The following is an 18,510-nucleotide window of genomic DNA, read 5'->3' on the forward strand; positions in this document are numbered from 1 at the left end:
TTGGCAACCTGCACATGCCTCATTGTCCCTGACTTTACAGTGGTAATGACAATAATATTTATCATCATTACATCACTGAAGCTGACAGTGACATCGGGAGTCCACACTTGTGCAGCATAATGCGAAAATCCAGAAAATACTGATGATGATTCCATGCTCTTCCAGACAGTGTGTTGCTGGGGTTCCTCCCTGCAAACCCCTGCAATCCCTAACTGCAATCCCTAACTCAGTGAATTGATGAAAACGTCCACTTTTACGCTGTGAGTCACGATGTAAAAAACCTTGTAAAAGCTACATCTTGTTGAAATAGGTGTAATTGAATTGTTAATGATGTGCCAAGTTCATAACTACTAATGAATACCCTCACTGGCTCTGAAAGCTAATTTTATACTTGTACATTGACAAATGTCTCTATAATGATTAAAAATGATGCATTTTTCCTTTTCTTTTAAAGAGCTTGTTTTGATATTTTAGCCTCTATCTTAATCCAATCATAATTGGTTTATTTCACAGTCAATGTAAGAGTTTCTCTGCAGGTAGCGTCCTAGGCCCAAATTTTTTCAGCTGCTCCATCATTGAGCTTCCCTCCGTCATAAGGTCAGAAGCAAGATAACAGCTGATGAATGCCCAGTGTTCGGTATCATTTGCAACCTCTCAAGATGCTTCACAGTTCATGCCTGCTTCCAGCAAGGCCTGGACAATAACATTTGTGCTCCACCCATGCCAGGCTATGATCATTTCCAACAAGAGAGAATCTAATCATCTCTCCATGATAGTCAACAACATTACCATTGCTGAAACTCAAACAATAACAGCCTGGGGGTTACTGTTGATCAAACTGGACCAGCCATATGAATGCTCAGGAGTGGGTCATAGGGTCGGAAATCTGCAGCAAGTAATTCACATCCTGACTCTCAAAAGTTTGCCCACCATCTACAAGGCACAAGTCAGGAGTGTGATAGAATACTCTCCACTTACCTGGATGGGTGCAGCTTCAACAACACTCAAGAAGCTCAACACCATCCAGGACAAAGCAGCTTGATTGACACCCCATCCACTACCTTAAACATTCACTCTCTCCACCACTGATGCACAGTGGCAGCAGTGTGTCCCATCTACAGGATGCAATGCAGGAACTCACCAAGATTCCTTTGAGAGCATCTTCTAAGCCTGCAACCTCTATCACCTAGAAGAACAAGGGCAGCAGCTGCATGGTACACCACCACCTCCAAGTTACCCACCAAGCCTCTCACCATCTTGACTTGAAATTACCGTGCCATTCCTTCACTGTTGTAGGGACCAAATCCTGGAATTCTCTTCCTAACAGCCCTGTGATTGTAGTGGATTGTAGGAGTCTCAAGACATAGGTTCACTGTTACCTTTTCAAGGACAATAAGGGGTGGGCAGCAAATGCTGACTTCGTCAGCAATGCCCATGTCCCAGGAACAAACAAACAAAAAATTTAGGAATCACACAAATGGTTCCCAAGCTGCGGCCAATAACTGCTGTTCAGCTCACCACCAGGATGTGTGCAAGGACGATTCAGGAGACTTCTATTGATCCTTTATTTTTGTCTCGTATTGAATTGTTTCTAACATGTATCTTTACTTTTTACAGATTTTAAAAGCTTGACTACAATAACAACTAATTTAGCACCTTTAACATTGTAAAAAAAGTTTATTTATTAGTTGCAAGTAAGGCTTACATTAACACTGTAATGAAATTACTGTGAAAATCCCCTAGTCGCCACACTCCGGCGCCTGTTCGGGTACACTGAGGGAGAATTTAGCATGGCCAGTCCACCTAACCAGCATGTCTTTTGGACTGTGGGAGGAAACCCACGCAGACAGGGGGAGAACGTGCAAACTCCACACAGGCAGTGACCTAAACCGGGATTCAAACCCAGGTCCCTGGCACTGTGAGGCAGCTGTGCTAACCACTGTGCCACCATGCTGCCCAATGTCTCAAGGTGTTTCCCTGGAGCACCCAGGTAGATTCTGATACTGAGGCACTGAAGGAGATATTAGAATAGGTAGGTCAAAGAAGGCAATCTTAAGGAGTGCCTTAAAGGAAATTATAAAGGTAATGGTGTGGAGAGATTTAGGAAGGGAATTCCAGAATTGAGGGCAGAAGGCGGCACATCCACCACTGGTTAAGTGATGAAATTAGATTGGAGGGGTGCAGGTGTCTTGGCGAGTTGTAGAGCTGCGGGAGGTTAGAGAAATGCGGAGGAGTGAAGCCGTTGAGGGATTTGAAAAGGAGAATTAGAAATTTTAAATCTCTGTGATGCTAGACTGAGAGCCAATGAAGGTCAGTGAGCACGAGGGTGATGAGTGAACAGGACTTGTGTGAGTTAGGAAATGGATAGCAGAGGTTGGGATAAGCTCAGGTTGCAGAGGGTGCAAGGTGGAAGGCCGGAGAGGAAAGCACTGGATAAGAGTTTGAACAACTGAATAGCTGAGGTAAGGGTGGAGATGGTACATATTATGGAGCTGGAAATAGGTAGTCTTGGTGATGATAAGGTTATGGATTCGAGGCTCAGCTCAGGGTCAAGTTGAACACAAGGCTGTGAACAATCTGATTCAGCTAAAGGAAGGAGGTGGTAGCTAAGGGATGGAATTTGTGGCAAGAGCTGAAGTCAATGGCTTCAGTCTTCCCAAGGTTTAGAGGACATTTATATTCATCCAATACAGAATGTTGCCCAAGCAGTATGTCAAATCAGAGGCAGTAACATGTATTGAGTTGGGTAATGGTGTGTTTAAAAAAATGAATAATGTCACCACCAATTCCCGTAGCTTCTATTGTGCTGTAAAATTGGTTTCCCTTCTTTCCCATTATTCTTTCACCTTGTCTCCCTGAAATTGAATTTCAAAGGTTGCTGGTCACCTTCTGAGACTACGTTTTATATGAATATTGGCGGGTTGTTTGATCATGAGAGAAGCATCACAGCCGAGCCTTTGTTACCTCTCGACTTAACTATTCAAGTCCTACTCCAGGACTTGAGCACAAAAATCAAGGCTGACACTCCAGTGCAGTACTGTCCCAAGGGAGTGCTGCACTGTTGGGGGTGCTGTCCTTCAATTGAGGAATTAAACTAAGGCCCTGTCTGCCCCTTCAGGTGGATGTGAAAGATCTCATGGGGCTATTTTGAGGACGAGCAGGAGAATTAGCCTTGGTGTCCGGGGCAATATTTATTCCTCAATCAATATTAGAAAAACAACTTACCTGACCATGATGACATTACAGTTTGTGGGACATTGCTATGCACAAATTTCCTACAACGAAACAATAACCACACTTCAAAAGTACTTCATTAGCTAAAGAGCATTTGAGATACCCTGTGATTCTAAAAAGTGCTAAATAAATGCATGTCTTTATTTTCCTTCACTCCAATGCACTCCCACATTCCATCCCCATAAACATGAGGACATCCCAAACTCTGCTGCCTGTGTCCTAACTCGCACTAAGTCCTGTTTACCCTCTGTGCTTGCTGACCTACACTGGCTCCTGGTCAAGCAATGTCACCATTTTAAAATTCTCTTCTTTATTTTCAAATCCCTCCATAACCTCGCCATCTCCGCAATCTCCTCCAGCCCCACAACCTCGGAGATATCTGCACTCATCAAATTCTGGCCTCTTGAGTAACACTGACATTAGTCCACATTGGTGGGCCATGCCTTCAGCTGAATTCTGTAACTCCCTCCCTAAATCTTTCCACCTCTCCAAACCTCTTCTTAAAACCTGGGCGCATGATCTTACTGGCTGTTCACGCCACGTTCTGCTGCAGAGAGATCGGAGAATTTGGCACCCAGCCAAATCTCCGTTCACTGCAGCGGGATGGAAAAATCCTGTCGGCATGAATGGTGGTAACACATCTTTGACCAAGCTTTTGGCCACCCGCTCTAATATCGCTTTATGTGGCTTGGTGTCACATTTTGCTTTATAATTCTCCTGTTAAAGGCATGAGGTTGTTTTGTTGTTGAGGCTGTTCCTGCCCTCGCCACTCTTTCTAACCAGTGGTCACTGGCTAGTGATCAAGAGTGGGAAAGCAGGGCGATTCATCCCTCTCTGACCTACATCTGGTTGAGATTAATGGAGACTAGAGATCTTTGTATCTGTATAGCTTAACTACTCATTGCTTTAATCAACTGAGGTATTGGAAGAACTGGCTTCTAATATGTGGTCAGAGTCGCCCCACAGTAAATCCTCAATAGAGGAGAATAGGATTTGTGATGTCTCCATCCTCAGATGCAAGAGCAGTTTTAAAAATGCGTGTGGTGGTGTTCTCGGGGATTTGTGTTCTGAGAATCGGTATCACCCTTTCATCATTCTTGTCTACACAAAAATTGTCAACGGCCAACTCGAGTAACGCACTGAGACCATAAATCCTGTTCGCCTTTGCTTATTGTTTTGTATCAATCCAGATCTCTCGGCGCAGAGAATTATCGCGATTACAACCTAGTGCTAAAATGGAAATGGCTGACAAAAAGAGGGGGATTCACACTGGATTAAACTCCTGCCACTCCTACATCCCCCCCCTTGCTGGATATTATCGCTGCATATAGTCTTATGCATTAAACCCCCGGAACTTTCCAGTGAAGGCAGACCCTGAAGCCACAACGAGCTTCTCATTCCTTACTCACCTAACCTTGCTCACTAGGGTTCAGATTTCTCTATTTATTGCTGGCGATTTTTTTGGAAAAGTTTTGCTGTGTAATGTTATGTGTTTGCTCGGCTGAGCTGGAGGTTTGTAAGTTTTGATGTGGAGTTTCCCCTGCCTGTGACTGAGCTGGAGGTTTGTAAGTTTCTCCTGCCTGTGACTGAGCTGGATGTTTGTAAGTTTTGATGTGGAGTTTCCCCTGCCTGTGACTGAGCTGGAGGTTTGTAAGTTTCTCTTGCCTGTAACCTCTGCTTTAACTGTGCAGGCTCCACCTCCTCCTCCCCCCCCCCCGGAACAGCAGCTCAGAAGCAGCCAGGAGAGCTCTGGAGCCTAGTCATTGGCTAATTGCAGCTCTCTGACTGCCGGCCTCCCCGGTTCTGCCTTTGCTCTCAAAGCTGCTCAGTTGTCGTAGCGTCACTCTGGACTCAGCGGGTTGACATCTGTGCCGCCTGATGGAAAGTCTGAGTGCTGAGCAGAAAGAGGCTTTCACGCAGTGAAGATTATATTTCGTTGCGCTGTGTAGTACATGAAAAAAACACAATCATGCAGGACATGTGAGTAAAGGAGTATTTTGCTGAGATGCTGATGGAGCTTTAATTTCACATTCGGTTTTGGGCTGGCTAGATGGTGCTGTGTGACTTGACTGTATAATGTTTAGTGGATTTCTAATCTAATCCTTCAACAAAAACTGGGTTGCCTGCTGTATGTTTTTGACAAAAAGCCAGTAATTTAACCATAAAAACAGGTCAGGTACACTGCACAATCTACTAAGGACCAATCCAACTATTCTTGCTTTATTATTCTGGCAATAAAATTTGTCACTATTTGCTGACATGGTTTGTTTTCCTGTTTAATAATGTTTATTTTTACTGTTGGTACCATGTAACTACTATCTAAATTAGCTATTTTAGCTCATCTAGTTTATCATATAAACGTTTATAGAATAACTAGAAATTTTAAATGCTATGTGCAAACATTACAGTCAATTCTATTTGCCAGCTATTCAAACTTTTATTTTAAGAGCTAAAGATGCTGAGAGGCTGTTCTCCTGAGAGAATTGAGAACTAAGGGTCATAGTCTAGGATAATTTAGGATTGAAATGATAAGAAATTTGATCACTGAGGTTGTGAACCTTTGGCATTTTTTCTACACCAGGGGGCTGTAGATGATCAGATGGTGAGTATATTAAGCCATGATCTTATTGCATAGCAGGAGGAGGCATGAAGAGCTGAATGGCCTCCTGTTTCTTACACTGCAGCCACATAAATAGTACATAGTATCTCTCAATTGGGTGCATACTGGAGACCACTCCATCGTTCACCTTCACTGAACCCATTGGAAACTGTTTCACAAAGTTTATTAAGCCCTGCCGCCAGTGGTCTGTCAAGAAAGAAATCATGATGTGGAGATGCCGGCGTTGGACTGGGGTAAACACAGTAAGAAGTTTAACAACACCAGGTTAAAGTCCAACAGGTTTATTTGGTAGCAAAAGCCACACAAGCTTTCGAGGCTCTGAGCCCCTTCTTCAGGTGGTTTTTCAAAACCACGAGGGGTCTGGATAGAGCAGACAGGGAGAAACTGTTCCACTCATGAAAGAATCAAGAATGAGAAGCACAGATTTAAAATAATTAAAGCGACACGAGGAAATTGTTTTTCACATAGCGAGCGATAAGGACTGGAACGCACTGTCTGAGGGGACGGTGGAGGAAGGTTCAATTGAAGCATTCAAAAAGGAATTAGACTGTTATCTGAAAAGGAAGATGTGCAGAGTTACGGGGAGAAGATGGGAGAATGGCACTTCACTCACCTCTAATCTAATCCTTCAACAAAAACTGGGTTGCCTGCTGTATGTTTTTGACAAAAAGCCAGTAATTTAACCATAAAAACAGGTCAGGTACACTGCACAATCTACTAAGGACCAGAAGAAGGGGCTCAGAGCCTCGAAAGCTTGTGTGGCTTTTGCTACCAAATAAACCTGTTGGACTTTAACCTGGTGTTGTTAAACTTCTTACTAAGAAAGAAATCAACACAATAATCTGATAGGGTGATGCAATCTATACATGTTCACCTCTCAGCTTTTCATATCGTGATTGAGAAGTTTTTGCTACTGGAATGATTTTCGGCTGCCTCTAGACAAACCTAAATGACCGAGTCCCAGATATTTATCTGCTGGGGAGTAAATTAGTTTAAGGTTAAACTTGAAGCCAGCTTGTTGGTATGTAAAATGTTTCAAAATAAAAATACAGAAGTTGCATTTTCAACAATCCATACGTTACTGCAGTGAGTAAATATTCAAACCAGCTTATTTAAGAGCAACATTTTATAACCAATGTATGAATACAGTGAAGTACTGCAGCATTCCCATTGTCTGAGCCCAGTAGTTGGGATGTTGTGTACTATGAGACCAGTGTAGAGCATGATTTGTACAGAGGTTTAAGTAATTGCTAGTTCTGCATGGTAACTTATTGACCAAAATGCAAATAGATATGGAGACCTTCAAAGAGGAAATGGTTTGGTTACAGATGGGAAAGATTCCCAGGAGGGGGAATGGAAGGGCATCCAAAGCTAATGCTCCCCAGATGATTAAAGACACACAGCTTAAGATATGACAGAAAAAGGCGGCTTACAATTGTAATGTTCACAATACAGTGGAGAACCAAGCTGAATATAGAGTTTACAGAAGAGATCTATTAAAGGGAATAAGCGGAAATAGAGAGGGTAGAGAATAGATTAACAGCTAGCATAAAAGGGAATCCAAACATATAAATAATAACAGGATAGTCAAGAGGAATGAGGCTGATTAGGGACCAAAACGAGGTCATCTTGTGGAGCAGAGGGCGTGGCTGAAGTACTAGATGAGCATATTCCATCTGTCTTCACAAGAGAAAAGGATGCAGTAAAGGAAGAGACAATAGTGAGATTGGATAGGATAAGAGTAGATAAAGAAGAGGTACTTAAAGTATCGGCAGTCCACAAAGTAAGAAAGTCACTCAGTCTTAATGGGTTGCATCTGAAGGAAGGAAAGCAAGGGTGGAAATTGTGAACTCTCTGACCACAATCCTCCTTGGATATAGGGATGATGCCCGTGGACCAGAAAACTGCAAATGTTATATCAGTCTCAAAAAGGGGTAAATCTGGTCAGTCAGTCAGTCTAAGGTCAGTGGTGGGGAAACATAGAGATGATCTTTGAAGCCAAAATTAATTGACATTTGGAAAAGTGCCATTCTCCCATCTTCTCCCCGTAACTCTGCACATCTTCCTTTTCAGATAACAGTCTAATTCCTTTTTGAATGCTTCAATTGAACCTTCCTCCACCGTCCCCTCAGACAGTGCGTTCCAGTCCTTATCGCTCGCTATGTGAAAAACAATTTCCTCGTGTCGCTTTAATTATTTTAAATCTGTGCTTCTCATTCTTGATTCTTTCATGAGTGGAACAGTTTCTCCCTGTCTGCTCTATCCAGACCCCTCGTGGTTTTGAAAAACCATCAAATCTCCTCTTAACCTTCTCTTCTCCAAGAAATTAGTCCTAACCTCTCCAATCTATCTACATAACTGAAGTTCCCCATCCCAGGAACCATTCTCGTGATTAATTGGATACCTTTACCAAAGGACAGACACAGACTTGATGGATTGAATAGCCTCCTTCCTTGCTGATTTTATTTTATGTTCATAATATCATATTATATGATATTACAAACGTAGCTTCATGAGAACAGTACCATGATTAGGGGTGAACAAATAAGAAAACAATACTTGCATTTATAAGGCCCCTTTTACAATATCAACTTATTTGTACAGTTTTTTCAGAACTCTGTACCTTGCTCTGAAAATTCTGGCGATTAATCCAGTTATTTCCCACTGGCCCTGTCGTTGAATGGGCGTTTTTCAGTAGCCTGTGCATCTTCCTTAACCACAGTAATTTCAAATAGATTTCATTATACCCAATTGAGTCAACCAATGCAAGATTGCCATGGGTAGGATAAATGGTGTTGTGTTCTGCCCATTCCTCCTGTTTCCCCGAACTACCGTGGGAATGCTGCCCTACTCATCCTTCTTTGGTCAAGCAGATTTCTTAGAGTAAGCATGGGTTCCTTTTTGAGCCTTGTAAAAGCCCTAAAGATATAAAGGAACAAAGGCAATCAATTTCAAAGGACCCTCTCTGATGCCCTATTGAGAAAACTTTGTTTCCCTTACAATTTTGATCTGTTAGCAATTTTGGACATGCCTATTGGAGTGAGAGGGCTGTGCTTGAATTTTTCATTGGCATGTTGTGTCTATAAATACAGGGGCCATCCACTCCAAACTTAGTGACCCATCGCCAAGATTACAGTTAGGGTGAATAGTCTGGATAGATGGTGGAATACAGGCCGACCCCATCGCACCTCTGGCAAGTGCAGCAAGAATTGAACATTTTTGGTGTGTTTCCATTATGGATTCCAAAACAAACGTGGGGCAACCAAAATATCATAAGGAATATGTCACTGAATGAATGATCAGGGCAAATACAGAGAAAGGATAATACACATTAGTATAGATCCTTACCAAATCTGAAAATTGGAAGACAAGAGATGACAATTTTCGGCTTACTTTTGATTACAATACATCTCTTTGCAACTTTCTTATTAAAACAATGGTTTCTATGTTATAGTCATAGCTAATATCTAGTGAACAAAATGGATGCTCAAACCCACAGTTGTGAACCTAACAACTCTAGTGTTTGTGACTCTTTAAGATAAAAATAGAAAATGCCGGAAAAGCTCAGCAGGTCATGCAGCACCGGGGGAAAGAAAAACAAGAGTCAAGAGCCTGGGTTTTATTCAAGTCAGGTTGACTTAGGACCCCTTGAAAAATCAAAGCTGTCAAAGCTTTTCAACTTGCACTCATCAGGACAGACTGCAAGATAAATCAACAAAGAAGGGAACAACAATTTATGCTGCTTGAGATGTGAGTGCCAACTGGTTGGACTCAGCTATAGGCGTTGCCATGGAGAATGCAGCAGAGAACTGTCAAGCCTTTGTTCAAATTCAAACCAGGCAGGTCAATACTGCAGGCAGGTCAATATTGATTGGTCAAGTCATTGCCATGAGGAATGAGCCAGGGAATGGCTATCCCCCAAGCTTTTGTTTAGTTGGAAAAGGATGCAATGTGTGGACCTGCTCCTTCTGTCATGAAAGAACAGGGCTCTGTGCATGAATATATTATAGTTTCTAGCATGTGTAGGTGAACCACACTGAGAGCCTGACTGATGATCTTAAATGTTTTTCAGTGTAATTCTTAACACAATCAGTATTGTTTAGTAATTGTGGAATCACAGCGAATGTTGGACACTATCGGCGGGATTTTACGACCTCGCTCGGGTGAGGCTCGTAAGATCCCACCCGAGGCCAACGGAGAATTCCATTCTGCTAGCCTCGCCTGCCCCGGAATCAGGGCGAGTGAGGTGGTAAAATTCCAGCCTATGTTTTGAGTTTTGCATGCAGAGACTGGTTGGGTACGGTCAGTACTTTGTTTGATGTGAACAGCTGAAAGGATATGCTGTTTAATATGATCTACCAGTTATTGGGGCATATGGCCTACATACCTTGGACCTCACTGGCACTGAAAATCAACCTGAGAGCCGAGATAGCCATTAGAACATGAGAACACCTCCTTGCCAGTGGAAACATTGTTTGATTGACAGCTCAGACTCTCTGATCCCTGCGATTAATTTCACAATGTTAAGTGATCTCAAGAGTTTGTGGTTCTTAGGGCCTGTATGATTGACAAGGCGATGAGTGGGGACCATGGGTGGCCTGGATGGGCCATGGGCGATGTTTGGAGGGTGAAGGATATGTGAAGGGTGAGGGATGGAGGGCCTTTATCTGCGACAAAGCCCTATGGCACCAAGGCGAGTCTTTTAAACAGCTCACCTGCATAGCCGGCAGCTCCAGTGGCTATCTCCGCACTTCTTCCCAGGTCAACTGGCCTGATTCCAGCTTGAAACTACCTCCCAGAAAGGAAGATACCACCTTTGTGGATACTTTCTCCTGAGGCAGGTGGTCTGAGCTGGGAATTTTCCTGACTCCCCCCTACCTGCCTCCAAGAGACAAAATTTCAGGTTGAACACCTCAACAAGTGACTCTCTTCCTTGGAGGAGGATAGTAAGCAGAGTCCGAAAGATGGTGATGGAAATTCAGAATTAGGTCAACTTTCTAAGACTTGAACCAGGCAAATTTGCAGTATTCCAAGTCATGGCTGATGATTGTTGAACTAGCCTGGCTCATAAATGATAGTTGCAGGTGCAAATAAAATTAAAATTCTTAAAATTTAAAATTCTTACCCCTGGATCTAAATTAACCCTGTGACCAGATTCCCTAATAGGTAGAGTGGTTCTGGCTGCAAAAGCAGGGGAAACTGACCATTGTATAATTGTAACTAGTTATATTTCACAGGACCTCTGTGCATTCTTTGGCTTAGATACCCCTGTCAGTGGATTGGTTTCTGGACATACTTGAGTGAGGTGTCCTAATGGCGTATGTATACACAATCCACATTGGAGCAAATATGAATTCTTCATGTCTCAATTTCTTTGGGTTTGAAACCTCCCAACCAATTGTGGTGATGAGGATCCCTGCGTGTTTCAGACACTGAATCGAGCAAAGCAATGAGAGTTCTCAAATAACATATGAACTGATATTTTTCAAATTCACATTACTGCTTAGTCGCATGGTACTTGCATTGGAATATGTTGCTACTTTATGTACAAACTGTAAAAGCGCAATAATTTCAGAAGTAGGTCATTCGGTCAATATTCCACATGAACTGCGGTTTCATCTGAATGTGTTTCAATGAAAGGCTTTCTCAGCTCTCCACACTTGTTGTAAAAATTATCCACACAGCACAGCTACTGTTGAAAACCCATTTTCTTGATTTCTGTTTTTAAAAAACCCATTTTCTTCTGGTACAGCATTGAGCTCTCCAATTTGTTGTAATCTTTTCATGAGTTCTTTGTTCGCTCAGAGCTGGCTTGTTGTGACCTTGTAGTGATTGGATAATAAGGAAAGCAAATCTCACGGACCTGAATGAAGGGGGTTATACTGCCCTGGGAGGGTTTTTGTTCAGGGTGAAACACTGTGTTCTAGTTCAAGGTGGCCCAAGTGACTTCCCAGGTAATTTCATCGAGCTTTGAATGTTTGAAAACTGTATTCTGAATGGCGGTGGTTGGGTCAGGGTGGTGGGGAGGAGAATGTTAACAGAATGACGCCTTGTTCAGCAGTTTACAAAATGCAGTGCTAGAAACCAGCCTTTTGTGTCACTGTACTTCAGCGACGAGAAGCTCTAGCATACTAATGGTACAAAATGTTTAACTATTTTAGACAAAAGAAAACGGTCTATGGAAGTTTAAGCTGGTTTTTGTGTCCAGGGTCGGTCACCCATGGAAAGAAGATTAATAATTTCCTCCTATTTGTAATGTTGTCATTTATCTCAAGAGGCTTGGAATACAAAAGCAGGGATGTACTTCTGAGGCTTTATAAAGCACTGGTTAGGCCCCATTTGGAGTACTGTGAGCAATTTTGGGCCCCACACCTCAGGAAGGACATACTGGCACTGGAGCGGGTCCAGCGGAGATTCACACGGATGATCCCAGGAATGGTAGGCCTGACATACGATGAACGTCTGAGGATCGTGGGATTATATTCATTGGAGTTTAGGAGGTTGAGGGGAGATCTGATAGAAACTTACAAGATAATGAACGGCTTAGATAGGATGGACGTAGGGAAGTTGTTTCCATTAACAGGGGAGACTAGGACGCGGGGGCACAGCCTTAGAATAAAAGGGAGTCACTTTAGAACAGAGATGAGGAGAAATTTCTTCAGCCAGAGAGTGGTGGGTCTGTGGAATTCATTGCCACAGAGGGCTGTGGAGGCCGAGACGTTGAGCGTCTTCAAGACAGAAATTGATAAATTCTTGATTTCTCGAGGAATAAAGGGCTATGGGGAGAGAGCGGGTAAATGGAGTTGAAATCAACCATGATTGAATGGTGGAGTGGACTCGATGGGCCGAATGGCCTTACTTCCGCTCCTATGTCTTATGGTCTTATATGTGCCACATCTTCAAAACCTCTACCCGAAGTGCCAGCGATACAGATAATTGCATCTTTTGCCACATTTATACTTAATTCCAGTAGTGAAATGGCCCCTGTCTGTGCTGCTTTCCATGCCAGCAAAGAGCTGAAAGTAGACATTTGTCTTTGTGTGGAACTGTGTTATAGCACAACTCTCAGCTGTTCACCACCGATTTCAACAGATTTAAACTGATGGACCAGCTCCTTCTGCTGTGAGTGGCTGAGTGACAGAATCAGAATAGCAAAGAAGCTAATGTCTGAATATGGGACAGGCTGCACTCATTATGGAGAATAGTCTGCCGATGTCTAAGGTAGTTGCAGCTAAATAAGTTGTGTAATCCCCGTGTAATACTTATCACTTACACCAATTCTGTGCAAATTCAGCATGTATAGATTTGACCGGAATGTTGCACCCATGTTCACCATGGATGCAAATGGTGTAAATGATGCAAAATCCCACGAGAGTCAATAAATGAGAATCCCTACAGCGAGACCTCATTGTGTAATTGTGCCCACCCTCCCTGCCATTGACATAACGAGGTTCCCACCCAGGAAGCTCAGGAACCTCATTTAAATAGATTAACATATAATTATAGGACTTCCCTGCCATATCATTTCCCCGTCAACGAGGTTTACAACAGGTTTTCAAAAACTGGAACCAGGCAAAGGGAATCCGTGGGGACTACAGGGGAGGGAGAGGGACATGGGCACTACCCCTTGCCAGTGCCAGGGTGGAGTGCTGGGGGTCCCCCTCTGGGGAGGTCTTTGGGGAAGTGGGCTTCCCCATGTGCATGTGAGGGGTCTCTGTGTGCATGCTGGGGTGGGGGTGGGGGGGGGGGGGTGTTCCTTTTTTTTAAACTAGGGATCGGGGCACCCTTTAAAAAGACATCCCAATCTCGGGAATTCTGGCATTGCTGGCTTTTTCAACCCCCGCTCCGCCAGTGTGACGGCATGGGTCATGCTTCCAGATTTTCTTTCATCCAAAGTGCGGCACGAAATGGCAAGAAAAGTCGACTGTGCAGTTGGTGAGCTACACGCTGTTTTTCTCACCTGAGCCAGCACTTAAAAGAGACAAGGGAAACTTCCGCCCTATCGAACAGTGAATAACCAAAGGAAAGAGGAACAGAAAGTGATTCGATCAGGGTTCTTACGAGGGTTTTTAAAGGTAGGAATCAGATGACATGGTGGGTGCTAAAGTAGGGGGCCCAGAGGGCAGGATCATATTTACTGATAAAGATTTGTTATTGCTGCTGTAACAGGGAAATAAGGGAAAAAGGATTGATTGGTGTTAGAGAGTGCCCTTTGTGATAAATAGTGGAAGATATGGAGATGGGTAATGTGGAGATGGCAAGGCCTTGAGGGATTTGAAGGCAAGGAACAAAATCTTAAAAAGCCAATTCTCTGGTACATAATGAGGTTGAAAATCTTTAACTTTTCCATCATACCTCTGGTGGGGGTGCGGCAGAAGAGCCAGAATGATAGGGACCTGGATATGCTAGGTATGGCTGTACTGGGCTTTGTAAAGGGCTGCAACTTTCTCCTGCCCCTTAAGACCATTGATGTAGAGGGGATGGGGCTCAGCCACCTTGCAGCTCCCAGGACTCCGACTCCCAGAGACTTTGACAAAGCTTTTCAGCCTCCTCAACGCTATTTGAGAGACATTCCTTGGTGCCACCTAGACCTCTGAAGATTTAAGTCTAAATAAAATATGTTTTTGTTTAATAAAGTCCCTTTACAAAAAAAGACAGCAACAGGCTCAATCTAATGTTACTGAAGGAGGAAGGGATGGATTACTGATATCATCTCCCTGGCTTTTGCATCAAGGTCTTTGTTGCATACCTTGTGTCTGAGATGGACCCATAGTAGCACAGGTTTCTGCTGCTCATTTTCAAATGAAGTGACCTCCCACTGACCCCACAAATAACCGTAGTCAGTGGAAGAGGTCATGTGCTGCCTCAGGGAATCTCTAGGCAAACGAGGACAGCAGCTTTATAGCATGCTGCAGGTAGTTCAAGTGAGTGTGCAAGCCATCATGCTAATATTTACCAATTGTGTGCTATTTGATACACAACCGCCAGTCTGTCACTGACATTCCTTCTGTACTTTGTAATAGCTAAATGAATACTATGGTTTGATTGTCAGTGATGCCACACACATTAAACCCTTGGAGCGATTTCCCTTAGCAGCTACTTTGCATCATTGTCAAGGTTGCAAAGCTTCCCTCTGACAGATGCCATTTCAGCCACAAAAGAAATAATTTCAGAAATAGCTCTATCATTTTGTTTGTATGTTCTTTGTATTTTGCTGATTTTGTTGACACTAAGACATTAAATATGTTGGAAAAGCATTGACTGTTGTGGGGCTATGAGATTTCCTGATCTTTCTCTCCATCTTTCCCCATCATTGTCATATTGTGCTCAAGACTTGAAATAACTGAAGTATGGAACAACAGTTCAGCAGTGACTGGGAACAGCCACTGTATCACTCATACTGGCTTCCCAGAAACCACAAGTGACTTACAGTGCAGGGTGGGGCACTCGGAAGAAATATATTTTAACATATTTTCTGGCTCAGTGATAATCCAGTGTTTCACTAAAGGCTCATCTTACAGTGCTGTCATTAATTTATCAGTTTCCTGAAGAGCTTCTTATTGTTATTTTGTTAATGCTCTTTGGAGCTGCACATTGAGGTTTTAGGTGTCATTTTCATTTTCATCTCGACAGTGTGGGCAGTGAGCTAGTGGACCAGATCCTCTGCTTGTTCGAGAACCTGCCCAATTTTTATTTCCCCATCGAAATGGATGGAGCTGGAAATCAGGTCTGTTCTATAACAGGCAGCCGATTTATTCTGTCCATCACAACTTAAACAATGAAGGTGAAAATCACCCCCTTCGGTGTTAAACTAGCAGGAAGCTCTCCTCTTAAACCTCATCATTTAGTTAGTCTTCTGAATGAGCGATTCATGTGGGGAAAGGAATAGATCTCCTTTTGAGTACCAAATGTCCAGTGAAGAGTAAGAACACTCCCTTTTTTAAGAATGAGAAGCAGATTTTTTTTGAATATCAGTGTTCTCCCGCCCACTTGAGCAAATGACCATATGTGACTTTACAATTTACATGTAGGAGGCACTACAGTGTTATGGCTGATGCATGTACTAATCATTCAGGTATAAGATCAAATAGTGTCTGCTAAAACCCATTTAAACGAAGCATAGATATTTCCCATTGAGAACTTCCAGTCTCTCTCCTTTTCTCTGCTGCTCCTCTCAGTTTCATTTTCTTTCAAGCCCTGTTCTCTTTGTCAATTGCTTACAAGCCCTCCCCCTTGCATGTGTTGCCAGTAATTATAACCCTCATAACTCTAGTAGGAAATAACTGGATAACATGAGGTAAATTTTCCAGTTGCTCACTGCTGGCTTGGAGACTTGAATTGGGCATGTTCTGCTCAGGTTTTTGGGATTTTCACCGGTTCACCTTCATCCTCCCCTGAATTCAGCTGAGTCTTGTTACCAATGAGGTAGCTCATGGCCTACATTGCTGCTCGATTGATGGTGAGCTACCACTGCACACCTGATTGGCTTCCACAGCTCACTGAAAATATACAGATGAGGCCTGGGGCTCAACTTTGGTCAAATCTCAGGCCTCCAACTTCACCCCCAGTGCTCCAACTACTATGTGTCACAGAATGGACCAAAATGAATTTCTATTCCAATAGATCGCCATGAGTCATGATCCGATGGTCCCAGCACAAAGTGGTACTTCCAACAATTGTATCTTATGAAATCGGAGCTTTGACAAAGGGTCATCTGGACTTGAAACATCAGCTGTTTTTCTCTCCTTACAGATGCTGCCAGACCTGCTGAGATTTTCCAGCATTTTCTCTTTTGATTTCAGATTTCAGCATCCACAGTAATTTGCTTCCTCCTAGCCGTGAGTCTGATTTATTAATTGTACGAGACGGAAAATCGCAGATTGTATGCCTATAATTTCCTCAAATATGCCTTGTAGAAGTGCTACTACCTGCCGGATTGATGGATTGCAGAGTTACCCTGAAATAAAATCCCACTAGATTGAAGATTAGCTGGAATTCGTGTTTTGGAAAAAATAGTGTCAAACAAACCAACGTGGCTAATACGATTTTGGAGGGTTGGCGGGGGGGTGGGGGGTGGGGGGGGGGGGGGTTGCAGATGGTAGGTCTTAGAACATAGAAAAGCTACAGCACAAACAGGCCCTTCGGCCCACAAGTTGCGCCAAACATGTCCCTACCTACTAGGCTTACCTATAACCCTCTATCTTACTAACTTCCATGAACTTATCCAAAAGTCTCTCAAAAGACTCTATCAAATCCGCCTCCACCACCACTACCGGCAGCCGATTCCATGCACCCACCACCCTCTGAGTGAAAAACTTACCCCTAACATCTCCTCTGTACCTACTCCCCAGCACCCTAAACCTGTGACCTCTTGTGGCAACCATTTCAGCCCTGGATAAAAGCCTCTGAGAATCCACTCTATCAATGCCCCTCAACATCTTATACACCTCTATCAGGTCACCTCTCATCCTTCGCCTCTCCAAGGAGAAAAGACCTAGCTGTCTCAATCTATCCTCATCAGGCATGCCACCTAATCCAGGCAACATCCTTGTAAATCTCCTCTGCACCCTTTCTATGGCTTCCACATCCTTTCTGTAATGAGGCGACCAGAACTGGGCACAGTACTCCAGGTGGGGTCTGACCAGGGTCCTATACAGTTGCAGCATTATCTCCCGATTTCTAAACTCAATTCCTCTATTGATGAAGGCCAGTATTCCATACGCCTTCTTAACCACAGCCTCTACCTGCGACGCTGCTTTGAGCGTCCTATGAACCCGGACCCCAAGATCCTTCTGATCTTCCACACTGCCAAGTGTCTTACCCTTAATATTATATTCTTTCATCCTATTTGACCTGCCAAAATGACCACCACACGCTTATCTGGGTTGAAGTCCATCTGCCACTTCTCCGCCCAGTTTTGAGAGAGAGAGAAACCTGGGCCAACCTTTCCAGAGTCTGCAGCCTCCCTGGATTCACTTCCTTTCCCTTCAGTTGCTGCAAGTCCTAAATTTCCCCCAGAATGAGAAAAGAAATGGAAAGGGGGAGAAAAGAAAGTGTTTTACTCTCAGATGTTGGCCTCTTTTTAGGTCAAACCAAATAAACAAACTCAGATTAAGCCAGGACAAAGTAAAAGGGGCAGCTCCCCAAAAGGAGGGGTAACAGCCCGAACAAAAATCAAAGTACAAAGGAAACTTAAAAACATCAAATTAAAATGTGATTATCAGGGTCAATAACGCACCCCAACCCCTGCAATGCCCAACGGGCACGGAAGGCGTCAACCGCGCCCGTGGACACCGCATGCTCCCTCTCCAGGGACACCTGGCCGCGAACATAGCCGCAGTAGAGGGGCAGACAGTCAGGATGGATGGCCCCCTCAATCGCCCTTCTGACCAGTGTCTGTGCTTTGTTGAGGAAGTATTGTCCCAACAATATTTTTGTCTGGAGCCTCCGAATTCTTTCATTAAAGTCCTTCATGAAAAGCTGAGAGAGGAAGCAGCAGGTACTAGCTAGAGGAATGATAACAGGTTTAGCAGGTGCATTGAAAGTCCCAAGGATCAGTGATATTCCTTCTAATTGGGAAGGGGAATTTGTCTGTAAATTGGCCATCTTTTCAGGTGCTTATTTTGGAATATTTCACGTTGAACTACAAATATAGG

General features: G+C 43.5%; 1 protein-coding gene across 4 annotated transcripts in view; it reads left to right on the forward strand.

The window, feature by feature from the left end:
- LOC144493605 (tripartite motif-containing protein 2) overlaps nt 1-18,510 on the forward strand; it is a 147,462-nt gene that overhangs the window by 49,691 nt on the left and 79,261 nt on the right. For 2 of the 4 annotated variants that reach the window (XM_078212781.1, XM_078212803.1), the window contains exon 1: nt 5,034-5,214. The exons of the other annotated variants lie outside the window; for them this stretch is intronic. The gene's annotated coding sequence lies outside the window, so the exon portion shown is untranslated. Of the gene's footprint in view, nt 1-5,033; nt 5,215-18,510 lie in introns of those variants that run through there. 4 annotated transcript variants of the gene reach the window in all.

Source organism: Mustelus asterias, chromosome 1 (assembly GCF_964213995.1).
Source record: "Mustelus asterias chromosome 1, sMusAst1.hap1.1, whole genome shotgun sequence".
NCBI lineage: Eukaryota > Metazoa > Chordata > Chondrichthyes > Carcharhiniformes > Triakidae > Mustelus > Mustelus asterias.